A 22027-nucleotide genomic window follows, 5' to 3' on the forward strand; every position below is an offset into this window, starting at 1 on the left:
AACCAAAACATGGCACTTTACTGTTTCCCATTTATACAAAAATGGAAATAAAATCTTGATAAATAGGGCCTATCAAATCAAACTGTATTTGTCACATGCGCCGAATACAAGTGTAGAACTTACCGTGAAATGCAAACTTACAAGCCCTTAGCCAACCGTGTAGTTAGAGAAGAGTTAAGAAAATATTTACCAAATAAACTAAAGTTTAAAAAAATAATACAAATGAACACAATACATTAACATGAACGAGGCTACAGTTGAAGTCGGAAGTTTACTTACACTTAGGTTGGAGTCATTAAAACTCGTTTTTCAACCACTACAAATTTCTTGTTAACAAACTGTAGTTTTGGCAAGTCGGTTAGGACATCTACTTTGTTCATGACACAAGTAATTTTTCCAACAATTTTTTACAGACAAATTATTTCACTTATAATTCACTTTATCACAATTCCAGTGGGTCAGAAGTTTACATACACTAAGTTGACTGTGCCTTTAAACAGCTTGGAAAATTCCAGAAATTTATGTCATGGCTTTAGAAGCTTCTCATAGGCTAATTGACATAATTTGAGTCAATTGGAGGTGTACCTGTGGATGTATTTCAAGGCCTACCTTCAAACTCAGTGCCTCTTTGCTTGACATCAAGGGAAAATCAAAAGAAATCAGCCAAGACCTCAGAAAAAAATTGTAGACCTCCACAAGTCTGGTTCATTCATGGGAGCAATTTCCAAACGCCTGTACAAACAATAGTACGCAAGTATAAACACCATGGGACCACGCAGCCGTCATACCGCTCAGGAAGGAGACGCGTTCGGTCTCCTAGAGATGAACGTACTTTGGTGTGAAAAGTGCAAATAAATCCCAGAACAACAGCTAAGGACCTTGTGAAGATGCTGGAGGAAACGGGTACAAAAGTATCTATAGCCACAGTAAAACGAGTCCTATATCGACATGACCTGAAAGGCCGCTCAGCAAGGAAGAAGTCACTGCTCCAAAACCGCAATAAAAAAGCCAGACTACGGTTTGCAACTGCACATGGGGACAAAGATCGTACTTTTTGGAGAAATGTCCTCTGGTCTGATGAAACAAAAATAGAACTGTTTGGCCGTAATGACCATTGTTATGTTTGGAGGAAAAAGAGGGAGGCTTACAAGCCGAAGAACACCATCTCAACCGTGAAGCACGTGGGTGGCAGCATCATGTTGTGGAGGTGCTTTGTTCCAGGACGAACTGGTGCACTTCACAAAATAGATGGCATCATGAGGATGGAAAATTATGTGGATATATTGAAGCAACATTTTGAAGACATCAGCCAGGAAGTTAAATCCTGGTCGCAAATGGACAATGACCCCAAGCATGCTTCCAAAGTTGTGGCAAAATGGCTTAAGGACAACAAAGTCAAGGTATTGGAGTGGCCATCACAAAGCCCTGACCACAATCCTATAGAACATTTGTGGGCAGAACTGAAAAAGCGTGTGTGAGCAAGGAGGCCTACAAACCTAACTCAGTTACACCAGCTCTGTCAGGAGGAAAGGGCCAACATTCACCCAACTTATTGTGGGAAGCTTGTGGAAGGCTACCCGAAACGTTTGACCCAAGTTAAACAATTTAAAGGCAATGCTACCAAATACTAATTGAGTGTATGTAAACTTCTGACCCACTGGGAATGTGATGAAAAAAGCTGAAATAAATCATTCTCTCTTTTATTATGCTGACATTTCAAATTCTTAAAATAAAGTGGTGATCCTAACTGACCTAAGACAGGGATTTTTTTACTAGGGTTAAATGTCAAGAATTGTGAAAAACTGAGTTTAAATGTATTTGGCTAAGGTGTATGTAAACTTTCGACTTCAACTGTGTATAAAGGTGGTACCGGTATCAAGTCAATGTGCGGAAGTACAGGTTAGTCACTGTGCATTAATGAATATGGAAATAAAATCTAAATCGATTTTATTCTACATACAGGTTTTAATGCAGTTTTGTTTCCGAAAGTATCATTTTCTGTGTTAATGTAATTTTTTTGCAATTAACAGAATGTCAAATATTTCTTCCAGCTATATATTACAATGATTCGTAATGTCAGGTAGCACATTGAGATCAATGTTAGTTTTTTTAGCCAGCTGAAATGAATAGAGACACAAGGATGCCTACAGCACATGAGCAATTCCAATATACAGTGAAGGAGCATTTCTTCCCATAGCAGAAAGGAAGAGGCAAAGCGAGAGAGTTTACTTTGCCATAAATCTGTCCACTTAAAGCATGTGATGAGTTTTTGTATGGGGGGGCAATGAGTTGAATTTAGTTGAGAAAATTAATTGCTATTTTGATACGTGACGCTTTGATATAAAATAACTTTTGTAGTGCTTAGGATGTTGCTAGTGTACTGATATACATGTGATGCACGTGACATCCAAGCAACCTTGAGAAAAGAGTTGTCCCTGTTGAAATTTGAGACAGTCTATCTATGCATAGCTTCTCACTCTATTGAATATTGATACAGTCGGTTGATGTCAACAAACCTCATTGAATATTCAAAATAGTGTTCAAATAACGGGATGTATCCACCAATCCAAAGAGACAATGGACAATGAATCCCATTGTTAGAACGGACACACAAGCATCTCGTCATTATATCTAGTATCTATGTTCATATGGTGAAGGAGCAATTCTTCCCATAGCCAGTGAAGGGGAATCAGGACCTAAATAATGGATCCAATCCAGTCTCCAGCGCCAAAACACTCTTCCCCCTCTCTCTCCCTGAGCCTTCATCAAATATAGAATCAGAGCAATGAATGGTGACAATTCATCATGGATGAGGAAGAGGAGGTAATGAAATCTGTAATTACGACACCGCAGCAGCAGCCCAGAATCAGATTCAGGGCTCCAGCTCGGGGACTCCGTGACCTTACAGCCTCTCTCTCTATCCTGTCGCCATGGAAACACACAGATGGTTCCGTTCTGTCAACCTGACTGGAGCAAAGATGACAGCCATGTTCTGTTTGAGGCAGACATGCAGGCATTTTTTGGACAAAATAATTCAGATTTTTGGCCAAGTGTAGGGCTTGTGGGTTTATATTTAGTTTTGATTTGTGTGTGTGTGTGTGTGTGTGTGTGTGTGTGTTACTTTCATGCCAATTGTCATTTGTAACATGTTACACCGGTAAGTCTGCAGGCAAGGGGAAATGTCAAAGGGATAGACAAATTGTTGCCTTGTCAGGTTAATGCCTTGAATACCTCTACATTACTGTCCTGTCTTCGTCTAAATTCTCCTTCAGATCTGATACCTTTGCACTTGACCCCAAAAAAACATCTGGGTCAGATGGTTTAAACCCTTTCTTCTTTAAGGTTGCTGCCCCTATCATTGCCAATCCCATGTCCCACCTTTTTAACCTCTCTCTCCTTTCTGGGGAGGTTCCCATTGCTTGGAAGGCAGCCACGGTTGGTCCTCTATTTAAAGGGGGAGATCAAGCTGATCCTAACTGTTATAGGCCTATTTCTATGTTGCCCTGTTTATCAAAAGTGTTGGAAAAACGTGTAAATAATCAACTGACTAGCTTTCTTGATGTCTATAGTATTCTCTCGGGTATGCAATCGGTTTTCCGCTCAGGTTATGGATGTGTAACTGCAACCTTAACAGTCCTCAATGATGTCACCATTGCCCTTGATTCTTAGCAATATTGTGCTGCTATTTTTATTGACTTGGCCAAAGCTTTTGATACAGTAGACCACTCCATTCTTGTGGAGTATTTGTGTCTCTGAGGGGTCTTTGGGCTGGTTTGCTAACTACCTTTCTCAAAGAGTGCAGTGTATAAAGTCAGAAAATCTGCTCTCTCAGCCACTGCCTGTCACCAAGGGAGTACCCCAAGGCTCAATCCTAGGCCCCACGCTCTTCTCAGTTTACATCAACAACATAGCTCAGGCAGTAGGAAGCTCTCTCATCCATTTATATGCAGATGAACAGTCTTATACTCAACTGCCCCCCCCCCCCCCACCTCCCGGATGTTGTGTTAAATGCTCTACAACAAGGCTTTCTTAGTTCTTAACCTTGTTCTGAACACCTTCAAAACAAAGGTCATGTGGTTTGGTAAGAAGAATGCACCTCCCACACGTGTTTTTACTACCTCTGAGGGTTTAGAGCTTGAGGTAATCACCTCATACAAGTACTTGGGAGTATGGCTAGACGGTGCACTGTCCTTCTCTCAGCACATATCAAAGCTGCAGGCTAAAGTTAAATCTAGACTTGGTTTCCTCTATCGTAATCGCTCCTCTTTCACCCCAGCTGCCAAACTAACCCTGATTCAGATGACCATCCTACCCATGCTAGAATACAGAGATTTTAGGATAAAATGTTAATTCAGATTTTTTTCCCCCACATCCATTAAGTAGAGACTAAAATAACCATAAACTTTTTTTTAGCTTTCAATATGTTTTTATTTTATTTTATAAATAATTTAATGTCTGGATTTCACTGCTTTGCACTGTTTTTGTCCTGTCTCACACTGACTTTTGACATTCTGCTATGTATTACACTTAAAGTGAAATCGGGTGCATTTAAAAAAAGAGTCAAATAAATGGAAACTATATACATATTAGATGTGAGTAAGCCATTGATTACTTTTTTGACACAAAATACAGTCGTCTATAAGTATTGTGTCATTACCACCACGACAAGCACATTACATGATAATAACGTTTTTCAAAACTTTGTGTACTTGGTTACCATGGATATGAATAGTGACAGTGGAGCACATTGATGTCATGGAGGGACATTCACATTTTTATGCCGGGAAATTATATCAAAATAAAATACCAAATAGGCTATAATTTCATCAAATTGTTAGATTTGTGAAATTGTTATAATTGTGTGTATTTAGGAAACATTGTAAGCTCAACTGGAGTTAGCATGCTAGAATCCCTGCTATTTATGACCAAATACTGTAAAAATGTAATTCCCACCACACGTCATTACCACCACAGAATCACTGTGATGATTAGGACAGAATGGGGTGGTAATGACAAAATGTATTAGTTGATCCATTTTTACTTACCTTAGGACCTGAAAAGAGACACAAATTACATATATGATCATGGTTAAGTTGAAACTGAACACTTATTTGCTAAGTAAGACCATTACATTTTGAATTATGTTAGGATGATTGAGTGATTTTGATATCCATTTATGTGACTTACTATGGTTATTAATGACTTCAATTATGATTTATTTATTATATAAGATGCCCCCTAAATCAACCAAGGAGAGGACAAGTGCATTCTGTAAGTATTCAGACCCCTTGGCTTTTTCCACATTGTTAAGTTATAGCATTATTCTAAAACGGATTGAATGTGTTTTTCCTCATCAATCTACACACAATACCCCATAGTGACAAAGCAAAAACAGGTTTATAGAACATTTTTCAAATGTATTACAAATAAAAAATGGAAATATCACATTTCCATAAGTATTCAGACCCTTTACTCAGTATTTTGTTTTAGCACCTTTGGCAGCGATTACAGCCTCAAGTCTTCTTGGGTATGACGTTACAAGCTTGGCACACCTGTATTGGGGGAGTTTCTCTCATTCTTCTCTGCAGATCCTCTCAAGCTCTGTCAGGTTGAATGGGGAGCATCGCTGCACAGCTATTTTCAGGGGTTCGATCGGGTTCAAGTCAAGGCTCTGGCTGGGCCACTCAAGGACATTCAGAGACTTGTCCCAAAGCCACAACTGCGTTGTCTTGGCTGTGTGCTTAGGGTTGTTGTCCTGTTGTAAGGTGAACCTTTGCCCCAGTCTGAGGTCCTGAGTACTCTGGAGCGGGTTTTCATCAAAGATCTCTCTGTACTTTGCTCCGTCGTTCATCTTTCCCTCGATCCAGACTAGTCTCCCAGTCCCTGCCGCTGAAAAACATCCCCAGAGCATGATGCTGCCACCACCATTCTCCACTGTAGGGATGGTGCCAGGTTTCGTTTGGCATTCAGGCCAGAGAATCTTGTTTCTCATGGTCTGAGAGTCCTTTAGGTGCCTTTTGGCAAACTCCAAGTGGGCTGTAATGTGCCTTTTACTGAGGAGTGGCTTCCGTCTGGCCACTCTACCTTAAAAATTATGCAGGCCACTGTGTCCTTGGGGACCTTCAAAGCTGCAGACATTTTTTGGTACCCTTCCCTGGAACTGTGCCTCGACCCAATCCTGTCTCGGAGCTCTACGGACAATTCCTTAGACCTCATGGCTTGGTTTTTGCACCTTGACTACTGTTCAGTCGTGTGGTCAGGTGCCACAAAAAAGGACTTAGGAAAATTCCAATTGGCTCAGAACAGGGCAGCACGGCTGGCCCTTGGATGTACACAGAGAGCTAATATTAATAATATGCATGTCAATCTCTCCTGGCTGAAAGTAGAGGAGAGATTGACTTCATCACTACTTTTATTTATGAGAGGTATTGACATGTTGAATGCTCCGAGCTGTCTGTCTAAACTATTGGTACACAGCTCGGACACCCATTCATACCCCACAAGACATGCCACGAGGTCTCTTCTCAGTCCCCAAGTCCAGAACAGACTATGGGAGTCACACAGTACTACATAGAGCCATGACTACATGGAACTCTATTCCACATCAAGTAACTGACACAAGCATTACAATTAGATTTAAAAAACAGAAAAACACCTTATGGAACAGCAGGGACTGTGAAGCAACACAAACATTGGCACAGACACATGCACACATGCATACACACACACACACACACCTGGATTTAGTACTGTAGATATGTGGTAGAGGTGCAGTAGGGGCCTGAGGGCACACAGTGTGTTGTGAAATCTGTGAATGTATTGTAATGTTTTTAAAATTGTATAAACTGCCTTAATTTAAATTAATTAATGAAATTCCATGGTCGAGCAACTGCACACATGCATAAGATCACCATGCGCAATACCAAGCTTCGGCCCATCTCACTACTTTCCCAGTGAGAAGAAAAGGAGGCAATGGAAAATAACCCAAAGAAACAGAAGATCAACTATCCAGAAAGATGTGGTTATGGAGTCATACCTGTCAAGGAACACACCACCACACTCACCTGAAGTCTTACAGCTACAGAATGATGACCTACCTGAGTGAGCACACACCTGTCTCATGAGTCGGAATCAATGTACTGCAGCCAGTGTACAATCATTTGTTTAATTTCAACCAGTGTTTCCAACCTTGTAACATGTATTTCTGTCTAATGCAATGAATCACAAAATGTTTCTAAAATATGCTTTGTAACGTTTGTTTTTTGAGGTTTTGAATAGTGTGTTCTAAATCTTTTTAAAAATTCAACATGTACAATTGTGTCATTAAAATGTTTTTCACAGTTTTATATGCAATGTCATTTCCACCACACTCTGTCAGTACCACAACACTAAGTCTTTACCACCACTGTACATATTGTTGAGGGAAATGGCTATTCAATTACAATTGATGATGTGAACCTTACATGCTATATGCTTAAAGTATTTTTTTTAAATATGATTTGATGTGTTAAATATATGTTTCTGAGTATCATCAAGGCATACATGGACATTTAGACATGGGAATGATGAATACATATAATTAAGAAAACTTCCAAATAGTAAAAAAAACATGATTTAAAACAAATTAATGTGAAATGTTATTTAAAATACCTTAGGCACAAGTTCTGGCATTTCCTTTTCAACTAAAATAGCACAGTACAGTACATGACGTGGTGGAAATGACATTTCCCCTCGGGTATTTGGGGAAACAGATACTATTTACTCTTTAAGAATATAAAATATTTGTATGGTCTCAGCCACTATTAGATATTGTTTCCAGACAGAGTGAAGAAAATATTCAGATAGATAAAAAGCAGTTTCAAGAGGTTTCATTTTCAAAAACATTTAACATCCAAAAGTGCCCGTATTTGCAAAATCAACCTGATACAGTACCTTAAGAATTGTACATTAGCGTAGACCTTTTCTATAATCTGAGACAGAGGTGCTGCAGCAGCCATCTTATGCAGAGGCCACAGAGCGGGAAGACACAGAGGAGGCAGTGGTGGATGCTCCCTCCTCCTCGAAGGGGTTATTTGGCGGAACTGCTTGTTCATCAAAATGTAAATGAGGGGGTTGTACAGGGCTGAGCTCTTGGCAAAGAAGGCCGGAACTGTCATGCACAAGGGTCCGAAGGTAAGTCCCTGATGGGTGAAGACGTACACAAAAATGCTAGCACCCAGCACACCATGAAGGAGCTAACCATCATGATGTCCATACGGGTGACCTCCCTCCCAGCCTTCTGGGGTGTTTCAGACTCCTGCTGGGCAGAAGTAGCTTCCTTGACAACACAGAGAAGGTTGCCGAAGGAGATGATGACCAGGGGAATGGTGAAGTGGCAGATGAACATGTAGATGACAAAATAATCGTTTTTGACCTCTGGTGTAATGGTCAATACCGCGTGAGCACTGCATGCCCTCTGGGATGTAAACGGGATCAGCCGAACAGAGGGGGCACGGAACCAGCAGCAGTCTTCACCCAGGTGAATGCCACACCTGTGATGGCATGGCTCTCCCCGAAGCAGAAGTTGGAAATAGGCTTGCAGACGACAAACCACCTTTGATAGCCAGCACCACCAGGGACTAGAGGGCGATCTGACCGCCATGGGTAAAAGCCCTCAATGGTGCAGCTGAAGGCAAAGTAGCCGTTCATGGAGGTGTAGAGCGTGGTGGTGAAACCGCTAAACACTGTGAAGAGATCGGCCACAGCCAGGTTGACCAGGATGGAGCTGAGGGCCGTCCGCAGCTTCTTGTGTTTCATGGTGAGGAAGTTGATGGGAAAGCAGGCGATGATGAGGAAGAACATGTATGCGGACAGACATGCGTAGGCCCAGGGCTCAGCCAGGTAGTACTGAGGGAACTCATAGGGGCTCCACACCACTCCTGTAGCGTTGGACATAGGGACATAGAATTTGGGTCCCTCTATGCCTTCCATGGTTGCTTTGTCGGTGTAGAGTCTGTGGGTGTATGTGGGTAACCCTTGAGGGGTCCTGGGAAGGTGGTACTGGGATTCTCTGAGATACCCACTGAGCACTGACCCCCAATGGTCAGCCTTATAAAGGGGCTCACCTGATTACCAGGACTGATGTTGCGGCATTAATTGATGAATTGATCAATAATCAGTGCTGCTTTGAGTTGACAAGCAACTGATCAGGATATTAGGGTTAATATGTCCATCATCATTAATCCGACTGTGCTCTGAACTAGCTACTCATCAAGAAATTCACATTATTAGGGCCATTAGGGATATTATTAGGGTTATTATGGCTAATAGGAGGATACCTGTCAATCATCATTAGAATAATTGGTCTAAATTGACACAACACTGTGTGTGTTTTGGAGTCGTCACTGAAAGTCAATTATTCAGATATACAGTAAAGGCCTGCATGGTGCTTTGTCCTACTCCCTTTCTCCCCAACAATGGCATATTTTGAGAATTTAAAATAGCAGCTGTTTTCCACACATTTTGGATAAGCAATTAAGAATCACCATAGGGAGTTTGAATTGTGTTTAATTACAGTGCAGTGTACCTCATTGCTCATGGCAGGGAATTAAGCTCAGACAGTTTTTGTAGCATGATAATTAAAATGAAATCAATGTACCTTTTTGTGACAATTAAAAATACCTTTCCTATATATTCAAGATCAGTTAACATAATCCTGGCATACTTGGAAATATTGCATTGGTCACTTTTAGTTTAAATTGCAATGGCATTTTCAGAATAAACACCCTTAATAACAATGATATGATAACAATGATATGTTGAAGTGTTTCAATGGTAAGACAGGGCCCGGTTTCCCAAAAGGCATCTTAAGGCTAAGTTAATCCTAGAACCATAGAATCCTACTCTAACGATGAACTTAACCTTAAGATACTTTTGGGAAACCGGGCCCAGTAATGTTTAGGTTGCATTGGTACCCCAAATGAACCATGTGTTTCTTGTTTGTATTCAAGTAGGTGTCAGAGTGCCATCTTATGGTCAACATGTGAAATCACATCCACCCTGTATGTGATGTGACCTATCCCAGTGTTTTGCCTGGACATGCCAGAATTGTACTGTGCTGGTGGCAGAAATATGGCTCTCCACAGAACAATATGTCACACAGGCAGACATTAAGGGATTGAATGATGTGCTAAGGCAGGGTACCTCAACGGAATTTGGCCCGCTGGTGGTTTTATTTAGCCCCCCAAATTTCCTGAGCAAAACTAAATATATATATTTAATTTGCATTTTTTATTGTTGGACATTAAAGGGATGAATGAGAACACTAGAGGTTTTGCCTGTAGCTAGTTTATTAGAATGGGATGTTGAATGTTGCCCATTCTCGTTCAAGGCCATTGGTGGGGAATGACCTATCTGTCTCTGTCACTAGGAGTCTGTAGATGCACAGATCAATATCATCTGTGGTGGCTATTTTACTGCATGGTAGGAGCCAAGGCTGAGTGTTCTTCTCTGCAGTGCTTCACAAGCCTTATTTATACAGCATGATTTCACAGCCCTGGGACACATCTCAGAGATGGAGATGATGCGCCTTCTGCTGTTGATCAAAATAATGGACAGGTCTTTCGGTGAGATATGGTGCAACAGGGTTTCAGTCTTTAACATAAAATGTCCAAAAAGGTACAATGTTAAAAAATATTACTTTACACCACAGATGTTTCTGCTTTGGCTCGCCATTTGGTCCTTCCAATCGGCTCAGCATGACTTCACTTGACACCTGTCTACACTCTACACTCTTTGTGACCATTAGAGAGCGGCCCCTGTCTAGATACTCTTGGAAAACAACAGAAAAGCAAAGGAATATTGTTGGTGTTTGGGAGGCTTGGTTGACTGATAAATAGGTTTCTCTCTATATATGTGAGGAGGGAGTTGGTGTGAGGAGATACGGTGATTTCAGTAAAAACACTGATTCACCTCTTTTCCCTCTGTCTGAATGAACAAAGAAAGTCTCTCTCACTCTAGTACCGTCTCCTGTGTCAAGGAGTTACAGCCCCACAACTGCTCTTAACGCTTCTCACATAGTCCACATAAATCACTAGATGAAAGGCCTTATTTATCATGTAGTGTGTTAGAGATAAAGATGAACTGTGCAGGAGGTGTCTAATAAATCTTGGGCTACCAGTTGCAGAGATTTTCAGAGAAAACGCATACAAATGTGAATAGTTCCGGCATTTTCATTTTTGCTCAGTAGGGGAGAATGTTGAGCCAAAGGGTTAGTTGAGCCACCCCTTGTTTCTAGAAAACCATACACAAAATTAATCATGTGACCAAATCTTTAGGAAGAGGTCATAATTTAATGGAGTCTGTGAAGGAAGAAATCACAAGGAAAAAGTGGTATGCAATCTTACGTCCCAAAAATATATTTTCACAGAGTGAAATCAATTTGTACTATACTGTAGGTTTCATGATGCTTGTATCTAAACCAAAGTAAATTGTTTTGCACATCCGTTGGGGTCTCTAAGCTTCAATATGAGGTCCTTAACCTAGCATGAAAGTGCATCCTTGTAGCTGTGTAGGCTAATATAGTCCAAATGTTTTCCCTGGGGTAAGTTGAGCCAATGGTCACCATACAAATGATGATTACATTTAGTCATTTTTATTCATAATATGTATAGTATTTTTGCAATGTGTCATGCATGTGAACTCATTTTTGTTGGTACAGAGCAGACATTATCATGCCATGTGTATACAAACATAAAACAAGCAGGGGTCTATCCCCCCATCAGGTTCTTGAGAGATCAGCCAAGGAAGAGAGAGATGGGAAGAAATCCATTTGAGCAGCAGCAAGGGATGAAAAAAAATAGGCCTTATGACACTGAAGAGGAACATTAACATAAAATAAATATGTACCTGTGTGAAAGAGAGGCTGTGATAGACTAGCAGAGAAACAAAAGGTCTTATCTGATGACATGGAGTCTGAGCTTGCTAGACATATCAAGAATCTCACGGACCAATTTCATGGGCTTAATAGCCTCAAACGCAAAGAACTTGCCCACGAACTGGTCCAGACAACTGTTCAAGAAATGGAAGGGTAAGTTACATTGAACAGAGAGATCTATTTCTCAATGTAGGCACATATTTAAGATATACAATATACCACACCCCCATTCCATTAAACACTTATCTACCAGCATCCACTGTCACAGGAAACCCCTACCCACTTACCCCAAGGCGGCTCAACTTACCCTGTCCCTATGGTCAACTTAACCCATACCCAGGGTAAGTTGTGCCAAGAGACCACTTTATTTTGGACAAGCTATGTTTTTGAAAACGTATGTTTACGTGAATTCTAATTATTTCCAGGGATACACAACATCCTGAAATACACTGAGTGTACAAAACATTAAGAACACCTTCCTAACATTGAGTTGCACCCCCTTTTGCCCTCAGAACAGCTCGTCGGGGCATGGACTCCACAAGTTGTCGAAAGCATTCCACAGGGATGCTGGCCCATGTTGACTCCAATGCTTCCCACAGTTGTGTCAAGTTGGCTGGATGTCCTTTGGGTGGGGGACCATTCTTTATACACATGGGAAACTATTGAGTTTGAAAAATCCAGCAGCGTTGCTGTTCTTGACACACTCAAACCAGTGTGCCTGGCACATACTACCATACCCCATTCAAATGCACTTATATCTTTTGTCTTGCCCATTCACCCTCTGAATGGCCCACAAACACAATCTCAATTGTCTCAAAGCTTAAAAATCCTTCTTTAACCGGTCTCCTCCTCTTTATCTACACTGATTGAAGTGGATTTAACAGGTGACATCAGTAAGGGTTCATGGCTTTCACCTGGTCAGTCTATGTCAGTGCTGCCCAACCCTCTTCCTGGAGATCTACTGTCCTGTAGGTTTTCGGTCCATCCCTAATTTAGTGTATCTGATTCAGCTAGTTAAGGTCTTGTTGAGCAGCTAATTAGTAGAATCAGGTGTGTTAAATTAGGGTTGGAGGGAAAACCCACAGATCTCCAGTAAGAGGGTTGGGCAGCCCTAGTCACAGCCTATGTCATTAAAAGATCAGGTGTTCCTAATGTTTTGTACACTCAGTGTCTATGTAGATATCTTGTTAGAAAGAATACTGTATTTCCCTTGACGAAGTAATGCTGAATGTAAAGAACGGCTGAACATACCCCACTCGCCCATATATAATGCCTGAATCGCCAGGCTGCTAGTTTTTACACAGGATTTTGTTCAGTTAGCCACATAGAAATATGTATAGGGCTGATGATGACCTGTAGCCTCTCCCAATGAGAAGGCAGTTTCATTGCCTCTGGACACTGCACTGCACATTATGTATGTACCTTTTCATATCGTCGCAATTCAGTTGAACTGAGGTCTTATCCAGGGAACACAAACGGCAGTGTTTTGCAGTGGGCTTTCAACACACACAGTGCCCTTCCACAGAGAGACTTACACAGGAGATACAATGCATGCAAATCAGCCTGCGGTTTGCAAAGAACAACACACACATGAGCACATGAGATATTCATCTGGTGGTTGACCTGACTGAGTAGAAAAATTGAAATAGAAATGCTAAAAGATTTATTTGTAATAAACATTCCGACACAATGGCTTTTTGTGCGACCTGATATTGTAAGCATACTGACTGTGCTGTAATGGACTCCAGAGCTTTGTTTTCTCCAGGGTCTTCAACCATCACTAACTATCAAACAATCCTGAGACTTTCTTCCTCACTCCTGTTTTAGGGATTATTTTTGTTATTGCAGAACAAAGCCCCTTTGCTCTCTGGAACAAAGACAGACACTCTTTAGGCTTCAGGCTGACCATGGCTAGCCGTAAACTTCCTGCTCTCTGGGGCCCGGAGCCTGCAGGGGACCCTTCACTGTGGAGCGGGCTTTGGGAATGGTCAATAACAGTCTAGACTCCATGTTGACCAGTGGCCTCTCTGTTAAGAAAAGGGGGATTCCCTGGACATTCATGTTCTCTGGTTGCATGTGTGTGCATACAGACAATAACATTTGTCCCAATCCATCTGGATAGGTGAAAGCTAAAATGTGAACGGTATCTGCAATATTGTTTTCACCTATCCCATTCTTTCAGTATTCTTTACGACCTCAGCTCAGTCAAAGATTATAATCACTGACATTTGACAAATTGCTGATTGCTGAATGTTTTTTAAGTAACTCTACCATTGTCACACCCTGATCTGTTTCGCCTGTCTTTGTGATTGTCTCCACCCCCCACCAGGTGTTGCCCATCTTCCCCATTATCCTCTGTGTATTTATACCTGTGTTCTCTGTTTGTCTGTTGACAGTTCGTTTTGTTTGTCAAACCTACCAGTGTTTGTTTCCCTGCTCCTGCCTGTTTTCCTGCTTCTGTTTTCTAGTCCTTCCCGGTTTTGACTGTCCTGCCTGCCGTTCTGGACACTTTATACCTTCTCATTGACCCCTGCCTGCCCTGACCCTGAGACTGCCTGCTGTTCTGGACACTTTATACCTTCTCATTGACCCCTGCCTGCCCTGACCCTGAGACTGCCTGCCGTTCTGGACACTTTATACCTTCTCATTGACCCCTGCCTGCCCTGACCCTGAGATTGTCTGCTGTTTTATACCTTACCCCACCGTTCGGGATTATTGACCCCTGCCTGCCCTGACCCTGAGACTGCCTGCCGTTCTGTACCCTTTATACCTTCTCATTGACCCCTGCCTGCCCTGACCCTGAGACTGCCTGCTGTTCTGGACCCTTTATACCTTCTCATTGACCCCTGCCTGCCCAGACCCTGAGACTGCCTGCTGTTCTGGACCCTTTATACCTTCTCATTGACCCCTGCCTGCCCTGACCCTGAGACTGCCTGCTGTTCTGGACCCTTTATACCTTCTCATTGACCCCTGCCTGCCCTGACCCTGAGACTGCCTGCCGTTCTGGACCCTGTATACCTTCTCATTGACCCCTGCCTCTGAGACTGCCTGCCGTTCTGGACCCTTTATACCTTCTCATTGACCCCTGCCTCTGAGACTGCCTGCCGTTCTGGACCCTTTATACCTTCTCATTGACCCCTGCCTCTGAGACTGCCTGCCGTTCTGGACCCTTTATACCTTCTCATTGACCCCTGCCTCTGAGACTGCCTGCCCCTGTTAGGAATAAACCTTTATTTCTTCAGCTCTGTCTGCATCTGGGTCATACCTCAAACATGATAACCATGAAGTCTTGTGATAATGAAACATTATCTATAGACATCTATGGCAGAGGAGAGGGAACATGTTAGGAATGTGATTGTAATCATCCCTAAATAAAACTGTCAGCAGAAATCCTGCCCAGTGAATCAAGGACAAATGAAGCCCCTCAGTATGTATGCCAGTGGTGTCATTTTTACGTATGTGTGGACATTATTATTATTATCACCCTATATTGGGTGTGCTTATATACAGTAGTGGTAAATCCATTGGCACAGCTATACAGCAACCAGGAAGATATTTTTTTCTCAATTATTTAGGAGGTAGATCAGCTTTGTTATTACAGATATATTGTGGCTTGCATCAATGTAATTGTCTGCATAATTTCCCAACCCCCATATTTTTTTTGTAAATATATATAAAATATATATATATTTTTTTGTTATATATTTTCCTTTATTATTTTCCCCTAACCTTCCCCTAATTGGAGTAAACTAATGGGAAACAACAGGCGTCTACTTCCAGCTTATACATACTATATACATTTTACGGACCAAAATATTTTGCAATAATTATCTTCTTTTTTTTGTCCCATGCTTCAGCTACCCTCAAACCCCTCACATCTATCTCTGAAGACCATCCATTTTTTTTCTATCCGCCGTATATTTTTCAATTGTGCTGTTTCATAAAAGTTCTGAACCTATATACATTTTACTGACACAGTATATTTTACATTAGTTATCTTGTTATTTTTAGTCCCACCCTTTAGCTCCACTCAACCCCTGCCATCTATCTCTGAACACCATCCAGTTTTGATTTCTCTTTGCCATATATGATGTTTCACAAAAGTTCTGAACCTTTCTATTCTCATAGTTTCTACAGATTGTAAATGAAAGATAGTTTTTGCTAAGAGTATTATTATATTATTGGTCGATTGACTATGACTTTTTAAATCACCCAGCAGTGATATTTGCAGAGTTAGCCCCAGGTAAATGTTGCAATTATTCAGCCATCCCTGAATGTGCGACCAAAAACAAGCTAAAAAAACAAGCACCAAAACAAATGATCTAATGAGTCTGTCTCTTGACATGCAAAATCTGCAGAGCTGGGATGGTTGTATCCCCCATATATTTAACATTCTATTGGTTGCAAGAATTTGGATAATCATTTAATTTGAAAAAATACTCTGTTTTGAATTCAGCGTCAAAAATAGCAATATTTTGGAGATTATTTCATTTTCAAATAACCGAAAGTGAGAGGTTGCAATCTGATTAAAGTGAAAAAGGCCATTCTTGAACATGGGTTGATCTGCTAGAGAACCAGTTTGGATTTAAGTATAACTTTTGTATGACTGAAGCCTTTAGTGAGAGGTCTAATGCTTTAAAAACTTCTTAGGGCTAGGCGTCCTGCTAGCGGGACAACTTCCGGTGAAACTGGAGGGCGCGCAATTCAAATAAATAATCATAAAAATTATGGATATTAAACATGTAGGTACATACAAGTGTCTTATATTGGTTGAAAGCTTAAATTATTGTTAATCTAACTGCACTGTCCTATTTACAGTAGCCATTACAGCGAAAGCAGGCCATAAATTTGTTTGAGAATTCATAAATTCACAAATAGCGATTAAATATTCACTTACTTTTTGAAAATTTTCCTCTGATTTGTCATCCAAAGGGTCCCAGCTATAACATGTAGTGTAATTTTGTTAGATAAAATCCTTCTTTATATCCCAAAAAGTCAGTTTAGTTGGCACCATCAATTTGAGTAATCGACTCGTTCAACATGCAGAGAAAGGAATCCAAAAATCTAACGCTAAACTTTGTTAAAACAAGTCAAAATACATTTCTATTGACTCCTCAGATACCCTAAAATGTAATCAAACTATAATATTTCATACGGAAAGAAGTATGTTCAATAGGAAACCGATATTAGCAGGTGCGTCTTGTCTTCTTGGCGAACGCAAACACAAATTTCCAATAGTGTGTCCCAGTACTAAAACTCATATTTCTTACTCGTTTTGGAAGAAACAAGCCTGAAATCTTGAACACAGAGTGCTGACACCCTGTGAAAGCCATAGGAAACTCATACTGGGAGCTGGATTTAATTATTTCCCTATACTGTCCATTGTAAGAGCATGGGCTCTCAAAAAAAGAAAATCTGGTTGGTTTTTCTTTGGATTTTCTCCTACCATATCTATTGTGTTATAGTCTCCTACATTATTTTAACATTTCTACAAATGTCAAAGTGTTTTATTTCCAATGGTATCAATTGTATGCATATCCTGGCTTCAGGGCCTGAGCAACATGCAGTTTACTTTGGGCACGTCAGTCAGGCGGAAATTGAGAAAAAAGGACCCTAGCCTGATGAAGTTGTTAATATTTAATCATTAATGCCCTCCGAATTCCTATTCATTATATAAATAGGCCCATTTAAGTTTGCCTGGCTTGCCATTCCAAATAAAATAGAATATTTTCTGCTCATATAATTTAAAAAAAGAAGTTGCTTCAGTAGGTGTATGCATGGCCATAAGCAAATGGGTAAACTGTGATATGACTGAAGAGTTAATCATGGTGATTTTTCCACAAATATTTTCCTTTCTAAGGTAGCAAGATCCTATCTATTTTTGCTAATTTTCTATTAAAATGTATTGTAGTGAGATAATTTCTTTCTTTCGGGATATGAATACCGAGTATGTCCACTTCACTGTCCAACCATTTTATTGGTAAACCACACAGTAATGTAAAAGTTTTTTTTTTCACACCTTTATTTAACCAGGTAGGCCAATGCGACACAAACAACAACACAGAGTTACACATAGAATAAACAAACATACAGTCAATAACACAATAGAAAAAATCTAGTGATCCAATATGTAATAAAGTACACTTATCATAATTTGTTTGTAATCCAGAGAGGTTAGAAAAAGTATCTAGATCCTCTATGAGGTTGTGGAAGGATCCAAATTGTGGATTTAAAAGAAAACATGAATCATCAGCGTACAATGACACCTTTGTTTTTAAGCCCTGGATTTCTAGGCCCTTGATATTATTGTTGGATCTGATTATAATAGCTGACATTGCGATGGCCATATTAAATAGATATTCCGATAATGCACAACCTTGTTTAACTCCTCTTGACAGTTTAATACTTTCGGGGAAGTAGCCATTATTTACTATTTTACACCTAGGGTTACTATACATAACTTTATCCCAACTTTAACCCATTGTATTCTCCAAAATGTAAATGTATATATAAATCCCAGTCGTACTCTATCAAAAGCCTTTTAAAATGTCAGCTATGAATACCAGGCTTGGTTTCACAGATTTTTCATAGTGTTCTATTGTTTCCTGTACTTGTCTTATATTATCTCCAATGTATCGTCCATGTAAAAAACCTGTCTGATTAGGATTAATAATATCCAACAGTACCTTTTAAATTATATGCGCTATGCATTTTGCTAGAATTTTTGCATGACAACACTGAAGTGTAAGGGGCCTCAAATCTTTTAAATGGACTGGATCTTTATATTTACCACTTGGGTCTTGTTTCAGTAATAATGAAATCAGACCTTCTTTTTGAGTATCTGATAATCTACATTTGTATAGGAATGGTTAAAACATGCTAATAAAGGTCTTCTGAGTACATCAAAAAGGTGTGATATACCTAAACTGGTATGCCATCCAGGCCTGGAGTTTTCTCGGACTTAAATGCTTTAATTGCGTCAAGAAATTCCTCCTCTGTAATTTGGCCTTCACATGAGTCTTTCTGTACAGCTGTTAATTTGACAGTATTCATAGAAAAAAATACTTACAATTAACTTCCGTTAGTGGAAATGGAGGAGACGGAAACAAAAACATATGCTTAAAGTACTTTGCTTCCTATCAAAATATTGCTAGGTGAATCATGGGTGACTCCGTCCTTTGTAACCAGTTTCAGTAAATTATTTTTGGTAGCATTTCTGTGTTGAAGATTGAAAAAGACTTTGGTGCATTTTTCCCCATATTCCATCCAGTTTGCTTTATTTTTATAATATATTACCCTTGTTTTACTCCTTCTATCGCAAGGCTTCTATGACAAAGCAAAAACATAATTATAATTTTTGCAAATTTATAAAAAAACAACAAACTGAAATATCACCTTTATGTAAGTATTCAGACACTTTACTCAGTACTTTGTTGAAGCACCTTTGGCAGCGATTACAGCTTCGAGTCTTCTTGGGTATGACGCTACAAGCTTGGCACAACTGTATTTGGGGAGTTTCTCCCATGCTTCTCTGCAGATACTCTCAAGCTCTTTCAGGTTGGATGGAGAGTGTCGCTGCACAGCTATTGTCAAGTCTCTCCAGAGATGTTCAATCGGGTACAAGTCCGGTATCTGGCTGGGCCAGTCAAGGACATTCAGAGACTTGTCCCGAGCCACACCTGCATTGTCTTGGCTGTGTGCTTAGGGTCATTGTCCTGTTGGAAGGAAAACCTTCACCCCAGTCTGAGGACCTGAGCGCTCTGCAGCAGGTTTTCATCAAGGATCTCTCTATACTTTTCTCCATCTTTCCCTCGATCCTGACTAGTTTCCCAGTTCCTGCCGCTGAAAAACATCCCTTCTGCATGATGCTGCCACCAACACGCTGGGTGCTAGGTTTCCTCCAGACGTGAAACTTGGCATTCAGGTCAAAGAGTTCAATCTAGTTTTTATCGGACTAGAGAATCTTGTTTCTCATGGTCTGAGAGTCTTTAGGTGCCTTTTGGAAAACTCTAAGCGAGCTGTCATGCGCCTTTTACTGAGGAGTGGTTTCTGTCTGGCCACTCTACCGTAAAGGCCTGATTGGTGGAGTGCTGCAGAGATGGTTGTCCTTCTGTAAGGTTCTACTATCTCCAGAGAGGAACTCTGGAGCTCTGTCAGAGTGACCATCGGGTTCTTGGTCACTTCCCTGACCAAGGCCCTTCTCCCCTGATTGCTCAGTTTGGCCGAGCGGCCAGCTCTAGGAAGAGTCTTGGTGGTTCCAAACTTCTTCCATTTAAGAATGATGGAGGCCACTGTGTTCTTGGGGACATTTTTAGTACCCTTTCCCCAGATATGTGCCTTGACACAATCCTGTCTCGGAGCTCTATGGACAATTCCTTCAACCTCATGGCTTGGCTTTTGCTCTGACATGCACTGTCAGCAGTGGGACCTTATATAGGCAGGTATGTGCCTTTCCAAATCATGTCCAATCAATTGCATTTACCACAGGTGGACTTCAATCAAGTTGCAGAAGCATCTCAAGGATGATCAATGAAAACAGGATGCATCTGAGCTCAATTTCGAGTCTTATAGCAAATGGTCTGAATACTTATGTAAGTAAGGTATTTCTGTTTTATTTCTAATAAATGTGCAATCATTCTAAAAACCTGTTTTTGCTCATTATTGGGTATTGTGTGTAGATTGATGAGGAAAGTAATGCATTTTAGAATAGGGCTGTAATGTAACAAAATGTGGAAAAATACAAGGGTTCTGAATACTTTCCGAATGCACTGTAAGTCTCACTATGTCAGGATATTTACACCTCCATATATCCACTAGTTACAATATATCCATGATATTCGTGACACCCTTAAGTGCAGGAGGGTGATCGTTTGTAGTGTGATTTCCTCTATGGCCCATTCAGGTATTTAAAACCATGTTATAATCTCCCACTATAATAATAGAGTCTTGTATTGCTTGTAGGCTTGATAAAATATTACATATATTTTCAAAGAAGCGTGGATCATCATTATTTGGACTGCATAGATTAATGAGACAAATCTGTTTATGGTTCAATAACATATTTAAAAGAATCCTTCTACCTTCCGAATCTGTTTGAACAATTTGCACATGAGTATCAAAATTGTTAATTAATATCATCACCTCTTTTGAGTTTCTTTGCCCATGGGAGAAGTATATTTCAACACACTCACCTCGATTGTATTTTATACAGTTATAAAAAAATATACAGTTCCAGTCAAAAGTTTGGACACACCTACTCATTCAAGGGTTTTTCTTTATTTTTGACTATTTTCTACATTGTAGAATAATAGCAAAGACATCAAAACTACAAAATATGAAATCATGTAATAGCCAAATAAGTGTTAAACAAATCTAAATATATTTTATATTTGAGATTCTTCAAAGTAGCCACCCTTTGCCTTGATGACAGCTCTGAACAATCTTGGCATTCTCTCAACCAGCTTCATGAGGTAGTCACCTGGAATGCATTTCAATTAGCAGGTGTGCCTTGTTAAAAGTGCATTTGTGGAATTTCTTTCCTTCTTAATGTGTTTGAGCCAATCAGTAATGTTGTGACAAGGTATGGGTGGTATACAGAAGATAGCCCCATTTGGTAAAAGATCAAGTTCATATTATGGCAAAAACAGCTCAAATAAGCAATGAGAAAAGACAGTCCATCATTACATTAAGACATGAAGGTCAGTCAATCCAGAAAATTTCAAGAACTTTGAAAGTTTCTTCAAGTGCAGTCGCAAAAACAATCAAGCGCTATGATGAAACTGGCTCTCATGAGGACCACCACAAGAAAGGAAGACCCAGAGTTCAAGTAACAGACACATCTCAACATCAACTGTAAAGAGGAGACTGCGTGAATCAGGCCTTCGTTGTCGAATTGCTGCAAAGAAACCACTACTAATGGACACCAATAAGATGAAGAGATTTTCTTGGGCCAAGAAACACGAGCAATGAACATTAGACCGGTGGAAATCTGTTCTTGGTCTAAATTTGAGATTTTTAGTTCCAACCGCCGTGTCTTTGTGAGACGCAGTGTAGGGGAACGGATGATCTCTGCATGTGTGGTTCACACCATGAAACATGTAGGAGGTGTGATGG

General features: G+C 40.3%; 1 pseudogene; it reads right to left on the reverse strand.

Moving 5' to 3' along the window:
- Window positions 1-7998: 7998 nt before the first annotated feature.
- LOC120065100 lies at window positions 7999-8970 on the reverse strand (annotated as a pseudogene).
- Between the last annotated feature and the right edge of the window lie 13057 nt (window positions 8971-22027).

The sequence above is a fragment of the Salvelinus namaycush genome, chromosome 20 (assembly GCF_016432855.1).
Source record: "Salvelinus namaycush isolate Seneca chromosome 20, SaNama_1.0, whole genome shotgun sequence".
In the NCBI taxonomy this organism is placed as follows: Eukaryota; Metazoa; Chordata; class Actinopteri; order Salmoniformes; family Salmonidae; genus Salvelinus; species Salvelinus namaycush.